We start from the raw sequence: 13,849 nt of genomic DNA on the forward strand, positions 1-13,849 counted from the left end.
GGAACTAATTTGTGGTGGGAAAAAGAAAAACTAGACCATATGCATCAGGAGACAGGGTGGAGACTGACTGGAAGTGGAGATGAAGGAACTCTTAGGGATAATTAGAAAAAAAAAAATTTAGAGAGAGGGTTTCACTCTCTCACCCAGGCTGCAGTGTTGTAATCACACCTCACTGCAGCCTCAAACTCTAGGGCTCAAATGATCCTCCCACCTCAGTCTCTGAAGCAGCTGGGACCACAGGTGCATTCCACTGCACCTGGCTAATTTTTAAATGTTTTGTCAAGACAGAGTCTTGCTATGCTGCCCAGGCTGATCTTGAACTTCTGGACTCAAGTGATCCTCTAGCCTCTGCCTTTGAGAGTGCTGAGGTTACAGGTGTGAGCCACTGCACCAGGCCAAAATAGAAATATTCTGTAACTTGTTTGAGGTGATGGTTACATGAATGAATATACTTGTCAAAATGTATCTCAGCCAGGTGTAATGGCACATACCTATAGCCCCAGCTACTCAGCAGGCTGAGGCAGGAGGATCTATTGAGCCCAAGAGATCGAGGCAATAGTTCTCTACAATTATTCCTAGGAAAAGCCACTGCACTCTGGCCTGGGCAACAAAGTGAGATCCTATTCCTAAATTTTAAAAAAGTTATCTAATCCTAAAATCTATGCATTTCACTGTATGTAAATTTTACCTCAATTAAAAAATAATCTGTGCTTGGGTCTAATAGGATCTTCTTCCTGGCCACCTCTCTGATCTTATGTTCAGTCACTCTACCCCTAGTTCACAGTGCCCCAGGCACTATGACTTTATTGGTTGTTCCTCAAACCCACCAACCACTCTCACCCAGTCTTTGTACTTGTTGTTCTCTTTGCCTGAAACACTCTTCCCAAGATCTCTTCATGGCTTGCTTACTTGCCTCCTTTGGGTTTCTGCTCACTTGTCTTCAGGTAAGAGACCCCGACCACTCTCTCTGAAATTCTATCTGTTATCTGACTTATCCCCAAATGCTAGATGTCTTGACCCTACTTTACTTTTCTTCTATAATAACTGATACTGTATTATGTGTTCATTTGATTATTTTCTTTTCAGACTAGAATGTAACTTTAATAATGGCAGATTTTTGTTGTTGTTCTTAACTGTATCCCCAGTTCTTAAAATGGTGCCTGGCACAGAGCAGGCCTTGTTAAATGAATGAATGACGACCTCTGTGGCTTACTTGAAATATATTATCTTCTGGTCTGAACATAGCTGGGAGATTCCCTTCCACTGCTCTAAACTCTTGTTAGGTATAGTTGCATTTTGTCTCTCTCTAGAAGGGCCTCCCCTACCTGAAGAAACTGGGAGTAAAATATTTTCTTGTGATAAAACTGTTTTTCCACCCCATGTTTCAGACTATGGTTATTCTGGTTAGTGGTTTCCTTCCAGGTAGGTATGGATCACACTTATGCAACCCACGGTCGTTTATTCTCACATTATCTGATTTCCAAACCAGCTTAACTCAGATCATTAAGTTGCTGATCCAATTCATTCTTTAAATTAAAATGACTGAAATGATCAGGCTGACCAGACTTTGGCATGGCCATTCCATTCTTAAACATTTAGTTTAAGATAGAGAACAGTGACATACACAGACATTCATGTATAAAAATAATATGTAAATATTTAAAATAGAAAAAGACACACTATTTTCACTGGTAATGAAGTTTTGGCCAGTGACTGTAAGTCATGGAGAACTGTGGTTGACTTCCTGGGGATATAATCAGTCTTTGTTAGGAAAATGAATGGCTACATAAGTATAGTACTTGTATTAAGTATTCTATGCTCAAGACTGAACTAGATTAATTGTCCATAGAGTGTTAATCTCAAGCACCTCAGGCTACTTCTTCACGTTTCACAGCTAGCACTGGAATAAAGGAAGTGAGGCATTGAATTAAACCTCTTCATTGTATAGGAAGAGCTTTCTTAAAATAATAACTTTTTTAAAAATTTTTGATTCATGTCTTACAGATGAGATATATAAAGTTTTGACATAAACATCTGAGTTAGTGGCTCCTTGAGGATAGAGAGATAATGGATCAAACATGGCATATTTTTAAATATGTCAGAAAAATATTTACATTTTGGCCATTTCATAGCATAGGTACATTCTTTGCACTGGTGGAATGAAGTAGTTATAAAAATAAATGACATTAGTGAATATTTGCTTCAAGTTAACCAACATTTTCTGAGCATGTGTTAAGCATTATGCAAGAAATTCTAAATACAAAATAAACCAGGTGTTCTCGTGCTTGAAAGGAGCACAGGTGGAAGAGAGCTGTGAGATAAGATAGATGCATACACAAATGAGTATTATGCTCTAAGGCAAACTTTGAAACACACCATAATCAAATGTAATATTTAATGAGAAAATAAGGCAGATTCTGTTCTTAAGTGTTTTCATCTGGGTCTTAAAAGATGTTTAAGACTTAGGACAAGTATTGAATGTCAGGCAGAAGGGACAGCATGAAAAAAAGATACACAGTCAGGAAACTGTGTGTATATTGGTGGGAATGATGGTAGCCTACTATAAGAAGGGCTTAGAATTGGAGGGAAGATGTAATGAAATATAGGATTAGAAAGTTCAGCAGGGGAAATGTTTACAGAGGGTTGAGGAGTTTAGGCTTTATTACATTTTCTATAGGGAACTTCTAAAGTTTTCTGAGGACAGTAGTGACATGGTCAGATCTGTTTAAAATAAAGTTACTTCTGCAAAGCTGTATTGGTTGGACTGTAGGGAAGAGACAATAAAAGGAATCTCTACAGCTGCAGCTGACTGTGAATGGTAATAGTTCTACTACATGTTTGCAAACATTCTATACTCAGAAGTGCAAAGATATATTTGTATAGGTATCTTTATACACAGAAGGAGGCATTTACTGCCCATTGATGATAGACTGGATAAAGAAAATGTGGTGCATATACACCATGGAATACTATGCAGCCATGAAAATGAATGAGTTCATGTTCTTTGCAGGGACATGGATGAAGCTGGAAACCATCATCCTTAGCAAACTAACACAGAAACAGAAAACCAAACACTGCATGTTCTTACTCATAAGCGAGAGATGAACAGTGAGAACACAAGGACACAGGGAGGGGAACATCACACACTGAGACCTGTTGGGGGTTGGGAGTAAAAGGGAGGGAGAGCATTAGGACAAATACCTAATGCATGAAGGGCTTAAAACCTAGATGACAGGTTGATAGGTACAGCAAACCACCATGGCACATGTATACCTTTGTAACAAACCTGCACATTCAGCATATGTATCCCAGAACTTAAAGTAATATTTAAAAAAAAAGGAGGAGGAGACATTTACACACATTCACACAACACACACACATATACACGTGTTGGTTTAAAAAAGATTCAGTGAATCTGAGAGATAGAATATTGTATTGGTTAAGGACACATGCCTTAGAATCAAACAAAAGACTGGCTCCTTCACTGTGTAACTTTGCTTAAGATAATTAAACTGTAATATAAAATGGAGTTAAAATGTTTAGTTTTAAGTTTTGTTAAACATTAAATGTAATAACCTATGAGAAGGAGTTAGTATAGTTTTGACCTACTGTATGCACACAATAGCTGAGAGCTAACATTACTACTATTGCCATTTTCACTATTGTTGTCAATTTCAGATGTACTTCAAGTCAATGAGTAATTTGGTAATAGCATTTACTGGAAACAGCTTGAGGTAGAGTCAAGAAGATAAAGCCCATCATCTCCAAAGCTGTAATTTTGCCATTTTAACAAAAGAAGACCCAGAAACAGAACACAGAATCCTCTAAAGACTGTTCCAAGTTTCTTTCCCAGAAATTACTTAAATGAGTAAACACTTTCCATCTCTCCTGAAGTTTCACTATATACTTATTAATGCATTATGCTACTCCTGCTCAGGAATGATCTCCAAAGCATTTAACACAGTAGTTTATCAAACATATTTTTCCCAACTGCTTGAAGTTTATCATACAGTAGCATCTATGACTCATGAAGAAAACAAGCTACAAGGATTACAAGTGATTTTTTCTATTTTTTATCTTGACAGATGTTAAAAAACAACATTAGCAGAAACAATGACATTTGCAAAAAATGAAAAATAAAGTAAATTAAGGGACTCAGAAAAGACAATGAGGGTAATTTGTTCACAATGCTTGTTGACTCACTGGGTGATTGGTGCCAAAAAGAGTAAACAACCAAATATAGTCACTGAAAACAGTAATAATCCACGAAAGAATGAAGACTTGTTCTGTGATGAATCACAGAAGTCAGTGTTACACAGAATCATTCAGGGGGTTTAATTAACCAGAAAGCCATCATTATAGAAGCTCATCTATGACAAGTCTAATGGCATGGACATTGAAGACAGCATTGCCCTGGGCTCCATTGTTGGGAAAGGCCTGGTTTCATCTAGAGTTCTACTTTTCAGATAACACCCACTTTTCATATGCCATAAGGGCTCATAGATCTTGGGTTCCCATTCTTCTCCCCGGCTTCCATATTATCTAGATAGATAGGAGGTACTGGAAAGAGAAGGTCTGAGAAATAAAATCTTAGGTTACATTATTGAATATAGTCTGCTGAGTAAATTTCCTCAAAACAACAATGAAAAAGATTTTTTCCCACTAAGAAATCCTGAAATACACCAGAATATTCATAGCTTTAAAATTTTTCCTTTTGTGTGTGTTGCAGGATAGGTAGTCTGTGGTCTTGCTCTTTTCATTTACTTCCACTTTTCCAGCTTAATCCTCTCCTATATCCCTCATGTACTGCACCATGAACTCTATTCAGCCACCTACCCATGGACATCCGAGCAAAGCTCACATACTTGTACCAGAACACTTGCCTGGAGTTCTCTTTTCCCCATGATAACTTGTTGAAAATATTTTCTTTTGAAGTTTCACAAAACTCCAAGGAACCTATCTATATTTTTTTCTTTTCAAATATTGCCGTAAGATTTTGCTTCTAAAACTTTAGCATTGACATCATTTTGCTTTCATAAATATCTGATTCTCCAAGCATACTGTAAGATCTTAAAAATCAGGAACCAAGGCTTTTGTATTGCCTCATCATCTGAAATGCCTGGCATAGTGATTACTGTATCACAATTGAGAATGCAAAAGCAAATCCTAGTTTTACCACTTAGTACCTGTGTAAATTTAGATGTATTATTTTACCTCTTGGAATTTCTGATTATGCATCTGTAAAAATGGGTATAATAATACCAATTTCAAAGGTTTATGAGGATTACTTATGACAATACATAAAAAGTATCTAAAATGGCACTTGATCCATTGTGTGTGCTCAATAAATAGTAGCTTAAAAAATAAAGTAGCTTAAAAAATAACTCCACTTCATTCTGTGGAGTTGAGGTATAATAATCTTCTTCAGATACATCACTCAGATTATGCCTTCAAGTTGGCCATCAGTTAAAAACAAGCAGCCATTTGTGAGAAAGGATACCCAAGCACAGGGCCAGGTGTGGTGCCTCACGCCTATAATCCCAGCACTTTGGGAGGCCAAGGAGGGCGGATCACGAGGTCAGGAGATCAAGACCATCCTGGCTAACACGGTGAAACCCCATCTCTGCTAAAAAATACAAAAAATTAGCCGGGCATGGTGGCGCGCTCCTGTAGTCCCAGCTACTCAGGATGCTGAGGCAGGAGAATCGCTTGAACCCAGGAGGCGGAGGTTGCAGTGAGCCGAGATTGCGTGCTGCTGCACTTCAGCCTGGGTGAGAGAGTTAAACTCTGTCTCAGAAAACAAACAAACAAACAAACAAAAAACCCCAAGCACTTTACTACAACTCTAATCACTGGAAAGAACAGTTCTTCTTACAGTGATACATTGTTACAAAATCCACGTGTCTGCCAGCAATCTATGATGAGTCTAGTTTTACCTGCTGATTCCTCTGGAATTTATTGCAATGATAAACTTTCCAAAAATTAGAAAGTCATTCCAATATACATAAAATATTCCATGCAATATATATCTGCATGGAATCAACCTAGATTCTCATCCACAGTGGAGCAGATAAAGAAAATGTGGTACATATACACTATGGAATACTACATAGCCATAAAAAGAATGAATTCATGTCCTTTGCAGCAACATGGATGCAGCTGGGGGCCATTACCCTAAGTGAATTAATGCAGGAACAGAAAGCCAAATACTGCATGTTCTCACTTATGAGTGAAAACTAAACATTAAGTACACATGGACACAAAGAAGGAAATAATAGACACCAGGGCCTACTAAAGGGTGAACGGTGGGAGAAGGGTGAGGATTGAAAGCCTACCTATTGGATACTACTATGCTCATTACCTAGGTGACAAAATAATCTGTATACCAAACCCCAGCAACACATAATTTACTCATGTGACAAATCTGCACATGTCCCCCCTAAATCTAAAATAAAAGCTGGAAAGAAAATAATCATCTGAATAATTATAAGAAAAGAACTGATAAGAAAATGTGAGGTTTGTTCTAGTCAAATGAATTGTTGAGCTTTCAAGGTTTTTCTCAGCCCAGTGATGGTGCCATTCTTAAGCTGTATGTTTCTAAGCATGTTATCTGTGACAGGGGTAACCCGCTAATTTAGATCAATTTAATATGCAATCAGTAACTATTAAGATTCACTATCAGGCAAACAAATCCAATTAAATTGCATTTAACTCTACTAAAAATATTTTTAAATCACCTATATATGCCACTTTAGTTATGAAAATTACATTGCAATTGAATTGGGTAAAAGTTGATTTATATATACATATATATGTATATGTATGACATATATAGCATATGTATAGGTTTATATATAACCTTTTTCATATATAATTTATATTACATATAACTTTTTGATAGTGATGTTCTGAATCTTTTCTTCTAGAAAAATGGGCACTCCCCCCTCAGTGATCTTGTTGTATCTTTTACAATGTTCTCTAATAGAACCATCAATATTTTATTGCTCCTAAGGGATGAGAAAGGACTCATGTTTATTCATATTTTTAATCCTACTCTTACAGCCTAGTACAATGTTGGCCCATGGTGGATGATCAATGAATGTTCTTTCAATCAGTTAACTCATTTTCTTAGTTTTTCCTACTCTAACTTGCTCTGTAACTTTGAGCATATAATCAATCTCTATGGGCCTTGACTGTTTCTTCCATGGAAAAGAGACATTAGACACAAAGGGTATCTCATAAATACGTAGTTAGGACAGCTGGTGCTCAACTTTCCAGATCCCACTCTCTTCTCACCCTTACTACCTCCCTTAGTACAGAGAGTGACAGTGTTAGTAAAAGCAAAGATAAAACCACTTTCTTTATTAGATCTGGGTAAGGTCAGCAGGCCCAGGAAACATGCAGAGTCAGATCTGCCTAGGTTTTAATAGGGTTAGAGAGCATAACTGGATCTCATCCTCTGTTTTTTTTAATGGACTATTACCAGGCCCCAGGATCAAAGACTCCTGTTGTTTATCTTTGCTCTTTTACTTTAATAACTGCTGACACTCCATCAGGGTGTTCTGGAGGCCCAGAAGGAGTTTTGATTGTCATTGAAGATAAGATGATATAAAACTCACCAGGCTCTGTACATATCCTCTTATGAGCCTAAGGGGGTAGAAAATAGCATTACTCTTGTTTAAAATGAGCTATCCTTAATCTTTATTTTACAGATCAGGAATCTAAGGCTCAGAGAGACTAACCCATTTCCTTGTTCTGGGCACTGATTAAACAGAGAAGCAGAGTTTGCTCTAAATATCAAGAATACCCATTTCCCTGGAAAAATAAAAAAATAAAAAAATAAAAAATAAAAAACCACAGCTCAGTGAATGTGAACCTTGTATTTCCATCCCCACTGGTGCTTCTCTTGGGTGCTAATAACTCATCTTCTTCTTAGCACCCTAACAGGTCTAGAAAGATAGAAGGAAGAAAGAGTCAGTTTTATTGTTGGCTGTCAGTAAAACAAAATAGACAGCTTCTTGGTGAAACTGGATTTGAGATTGTAACTGGGGTTAACCTGTGACCATCTTTATACCTCACCCTAAATGTGGACATCGGCACCAATGGGTGGGAACATTTGAGCCTAATTTACTCATCCAAATGTCAAGGAGGAAGCTGAAGAATAGGCCACCTCAACCAAGTGGGAGAACAACTGCCCCTTTGCCTGCTTCATAATGGGAGGAAGAGGTGAGAAAGCCCTGTTCCCTCTTATAAAACCCAGGGCAGAAAACACAAAAAGGTACAAGAGAAATGTGCTCATATTGCCATTCAACTGAATAAACATTCCTTAAGTAAAGTCACCCTATAGGGCATGAGGCGCTCAAATTTCAAATCAGCTATCTCTGCTCCCTGAGTTGGAATAAATATAGGTGAAGATGGAGAGACTGGAAGTATTCACTCAATATTATCTTCTCTGTGAGGAGTACAGTAGAAGTATCTCCTTTATGGAAATGTAAGGAAGAAAGAATAAGTTCTTCCATATAGAAGCTTTTAAGTCTCCATCATCTTCCCACCTGCGCTATGGCAATAGTCTCTTAATTAGTGTGTTTGTTATCATTCTTTCCATTTATGTTTTTCACAACATGAAAGATGATTATTAAACTGTGACTCCAACCTTCTGCCAAACCCTTAATATTCATTTGAGAAAATCACCCACTCTTTCCATGCTGCTGTTTCCATTTTAATAAAATGAAGGTCAGGCACAGTGGCTCACCCCGGTAATCCCAGCGCTTTGGGAGGCCACAGCGGGTGGATCACCCGAGGTCAGGAGTTGGAGACCAGCATGGCCAGCATGGCGAAATCCTGTCTCTACTAAAAATACAAAAATTAGCCGGGCATTGTGGCAGTCGCCTGTAGTCCCAGCTACTTGGGAGGCTGAGGCAGGAGAATCGCTTGAAGCCAGGAGGCAGAGGTTGCAGTGAGCTGAGATCACACCACTGCACTCCAACCTGAGTGATAGAGCAAGGCTCCATCTCAAAATAAATAACAAAATAAAATAAAATAAAATGGGGAAGATGGTAATTGTCATGCAAGCTTTTGGTGATGGATGAGTTAACATCATAAAGCACTAATAATTGCTAGTTATGATTCTCATCTATTTATCTTTCTCTGCCTTCTCTCAGCTGCCCTGGCTCAGTACGTGGTATTCCTGTTGTTAGGTACATCACTGCCAGAGTTCTTAGATTAATATGGGCTTGAGGCTGGAAGTACTCAGCTAATTCATTTAACTTAATACCACTTAATGAATCTGGGCTGAATCAGGACACAAGGCTCCAAAGATAATCATTGGGTTCTCCAGTTGGTCCCTGAGCTTTTCTTAAAACATAGCCTAGGCTTTGTTGGTACAGAGCTACTTACTGATTATCCAGAACTGAGCATTAGAGAGAGAAGAAGACTGGGGATACAAGTAGCAGATTGAATCTTTTGGAAGCAATCACTGCAATTATCATAAATGAGTGCAAAGAAAAAAGAGAGCCAAAGACAAATATGTAAAGAACATCTGTATTTAGGGCAGTGGCCTTTAACCATCAATATGTCTTGAACCCACTTGTGAATATTGTCTCAGATGTTCCCACAGCAAAATTATGAGATGTGAAGGTGATGTGGTGATTATAGCATTATAATCGAGTCATTACAGCTTTGAGATTAAATGATTTGTCTACGAGCAGAACCCACATTTCCTAAATCTCTGCTAAAGAAAAGCTACTAAAGTCAGGTATGGTGGGAATGGAGAAAGTCTTATATTGGCTGATGCAAATCTTGATGTGAACTTTCAAGATTTGGCCTTCAGAGAGGAAATGCCTTTTACTGCCTACCTCATTACTTTTTTAAGCTCTTGGCAGAAAAACTCCCAAAAAATAGAAAATATTATTAGTGTTAGAAAAGTGCCAGTTTCAGTTAAGCTCTGTTGAGTCAGTAATTCAACATAAGAGGATTGGTAGAGAGAGTAAGAATAAATAACTTCTAGGGTTGTCTGAACAGCTGAATTTATGATCTATAAAACTCCATCCATAAAAGGGAAAAAATTTGAACATATAAAAATTATAAGCAAGTTCTGCACAGAGCTCAGTTACTGGCAAAAGAGTTTTTCCTAAATGTAGCATTTGGGTTTTGGGGGATTTTAGCAGACAAACATGTTTCAAGTTTTATGGAACTTTACTAAATGGAAAGCGTTGTGCAAAGAACTGGATAGATACTGTTCCTGACCTTATGAAGCCTAGAATCTGGAAGAGGGAAAATTCAACCCTGAAGGTTATCTAGTAACACATTTTATAATTTTTCTTTTTTCCTCAAGTTACATTGATGTAAGACAATGCAAACCTATATGAGATGAACTCGATCCTCTATCATGCCTACTGAATGCCTTAGCTAATGTATTCCTTAAATTAACAATCTTTTTCTCTGTGAAGAATATTGGTTTCTCAGTGGAGTTGAAGTATATAAACAATCCCAAATGAAGACATAGATTTGCTCTGTCTTCAAGGAGTTTACAAACACAACAAAGAAGAGAGATATATTTGGATCTTTTAAAAAAATTTTCAAGTAATAAAGCCACAGTAAAGAAAATGTAAAGAGAAAAATCACCCCAAATCTCACCACTCTAACACTCTCTGGCCATGTCTTTTAATATCTTATGCTGATCTCTCCTTTTCTTGTGGATTCTTAATGTATCAGAACCCACAGTTTGGTCCTTAGACTTCTCATCTTTTCTATCTTCACTTATCCCAAAGTGATCTCATCCAGTCTCATAGCTTTAAATGCTATCTGTATGCTGATGACTCCCAGATTTATAACTCCACCTAGATATTGTGCTACTCCTATAGTTACACTGAGCTGTGCCCTTGGTCTTCAGCAACCACTATCTCTAGCTCTATAATTTTGTCGCTTTGAGAACGTTATATAAATGGAATCATACACACAATCATGTATAATCTTTTGAGATTGACTTATTTTCACTCAGCATAATTCCTTTGAGATCCATCCATGTTGCTATATGTATCAATTGACGCATTTTCTGTGCTATGTATATACCGCCATTTATTTAAACATTCATTCATTGAAAAGCATTTGAGTTGTTTCCAATTCTTGGCTATTACAAATGAAGCTTCTATGAATATTCATATACATGTATTTTTGTGGATGTATGTTTTCATTTTTCTGAGATTAACACCCAGGAACATGATTGCTGGGTTGTATCTTAAATATATATTAGTTTACTAAGTAACTGCCAAATTATTTTCCAAAGTAGCTGTACCATTTTACAGTCCCATCAGCAATATATGAAATATCTAGTTTCTCTGCATCCTTCCCAACACTTGGTATTGCATGTCTCTCTGATTATAGCCATTCTAGTGGGCATGTTGAACATCATTAATAATTTTGCATTCATATATTCTTGATGAAATGTCTTTCATGTCTTTTGCTCATTTTCCAAATTTTACTGTTGAATTTTGAGAGTTCTTTATATATTCCACATAAAAGTCTTTTGTTAGGTATTTGGTTTGCAAAGATTTTCTCCATCTGATCTTGTTCTTTCATCCTCTTTACAGGGTCTTTTGCGGAGCAAAAGTCTTTAAAAAATTAATTTAACTACATTTCGACATTTCTCAATTGATTTGACCAAGATTATCTCTTTTTTGGTCCATAATTCTCATCTTACAGATCATAAATGTTCTGCAAAACACATATCCGAAAATATTGTTCTAGAAAGTTCCTTTCACTCCCAACATTCAGGTGTTCTCAATTCTCTCAGAATTCTACTTTCTACTAAGGATCAGAAACTACTTTAAGAACCAAATTTATGGCAATGAATGCTATAAGAATGAACCATTTTTCCAACTTGCATATTGATGCTTTGGTTGGGGTTTTCTGGGGACAAATGTAAAACAAATAAGAAATGATTTTAAGGGTGGGAATTTTAGTCTTCATAGGAGCTGTTTGGAAAACACCATTATATTGCTAACACATGGCCACTAGACATGGATTCTAGCCTTGGATTTACCATTAATTGTTTCTGTAACTTTGGATAGGCCACTCTATCCTGAGCCCGAATTTCATCATCTGTAAAAATGAAGAATCTGGAGCACATTTAACCTCCTATAATTCTAACTCATACCAGTACTCTATCCAGTTGCAGATGGGAATCTCATCTGTGATGAAAGTGTTGCATGATTCTGATTGGGAACACCAAACAATACGTATGATTTGAGCACTGAGTGTTTAAATGATCCCTAAAATTTCACTAGGATGAACCAATTTTTTGCAACACCTTCCTAATAAAAACACAAGGTGTTTTCTGCTTTTTCTAGAATCAAAGTGTTGAAGCAGTCCTCCACTGCTCCAGGTTTCCTGTGTCAGAGTACTCTGAAATCTATATATCAGTTCTCTGATCATTTCTTTCTAATCTCAATCAAAACTGAAAATTTGTGATCATGATCAGGAATAAACTAAGACAGATAAGACTATTTTTATTCTTTTTTTTTTTTTTTTTTTGAGACAGAGTCTCACTCTGTTGCCCAGGCTGAAGAGAAGTGGTGTGATCTCAGCTCACTGCACCCTCCGCCTCCTGGGTTCAGGCAATTCTCTTGCCTCAGCTTCCCATGTAATTGGGATTACAGGTACATACCACCATGCCCGACTAATTTCTTTCTTTTTTTTTTTGTATTTTTAGTAGAGACCAGGTTTCACCATGTTGGCCAGCTTGGTCTTGAACCCCTGACCTCAGACAATCCACCCAGCTCGGCCTGCCAAAGTGCTGGGATTATAGGACTGAGCCATCACACCTGGCCAAGACCATTTTTCTTAAAGTTAAGTGGGATTTGGAGGTAGGAAGGGAGGAGGAGTGAGAAAGAAGGAGGAAGAAGCTGATGAATAGACCTGTGATGATTTATTAATCAATTGGCAGATACACATTCATCCAGTAAGAAGAATATCATTAAAACTGGGTTATAATTAATTGCAACAGCACCCTTGCTTAAAAGGAACTTCACAAAGAAAAGTACATCTCCTAGGCAATTTGGAAATCAGTTTAAAAGATGCTTTTCTCCTAACCTGTCATCCTAAGACTAGGGAATAAGGAATCATTTATAGATACAGAGGGAAGAGAAGGATGAATGTAGTAGTCAGCCAAAGAATGTTGATATCCTGGGTGCTGGAGAGAGAGGCAAAAGTGTAAGTGCAAGAAAGAGGTAAGTGTGTCTGAGAACACAGTGGTGAAGGTGGGTAGGGAAGAGGATACTCACAAAATCACAGATATTTAGAAAACCACTTGGTTAAGTGAATCAATAAAAGTTTAACAATCTGAGATTTGCAAAGGATTTGAAAGGTAATCCATTGTCAACCACCTTTCCCTTTTATCTGTGCTCAAATTTCTTTTTCATCATAATCATTCACTTTCTCATTTACTCAGCACATATATTTTTTGAGGTTTTATTATGGGCTTAGTACGGTCATGGGTCTGGAGAACACCAAGGTGATTCAGACAGCATCCTTTTCATCAAGTAGTTGACATTCTAGTCCAGGCTAGTCTAGTTAGGACAACTAAAGAAGTAGTTATTAAAGAATAAGATGTGGCTTTTTGCAGATACGTACTGGGGTGATTTAAAGCAAAAAGGAAGAATGCTTATTTCTATCTGGGCAAGTGAAAAACCCACAGGAAGGGGACCTGGGGTTTGGGAAGGTGGGATCAGAAAAGGCTTCATAGTCAAAGAGGATTCTTTAAGTCTAGGGTCCTCTTTGGGTTCTTCATAGTCAGAGAGGATTTTAAGGGTCGCATTTGAGGATCTAACATCACCAGTTTCGTTCTTTCTGA

This window comes from Piliocolobus tephrosceles, chromosome 1, assembly GCF_002776525.5.
Source record: "Piliocolobus tephrosceles isolate RC106 chromosome 1, ASM277652v3, whole genome shotgun sequence".
In the NCBI taxonomy this organism is placed as follows: domain Eukaryota; kingdom Metazoa; phylum Chordata; class Mammalia; order Primates; family Cercopithecidae; genus Piliocolobus; species Piliocolobus tephrosceles.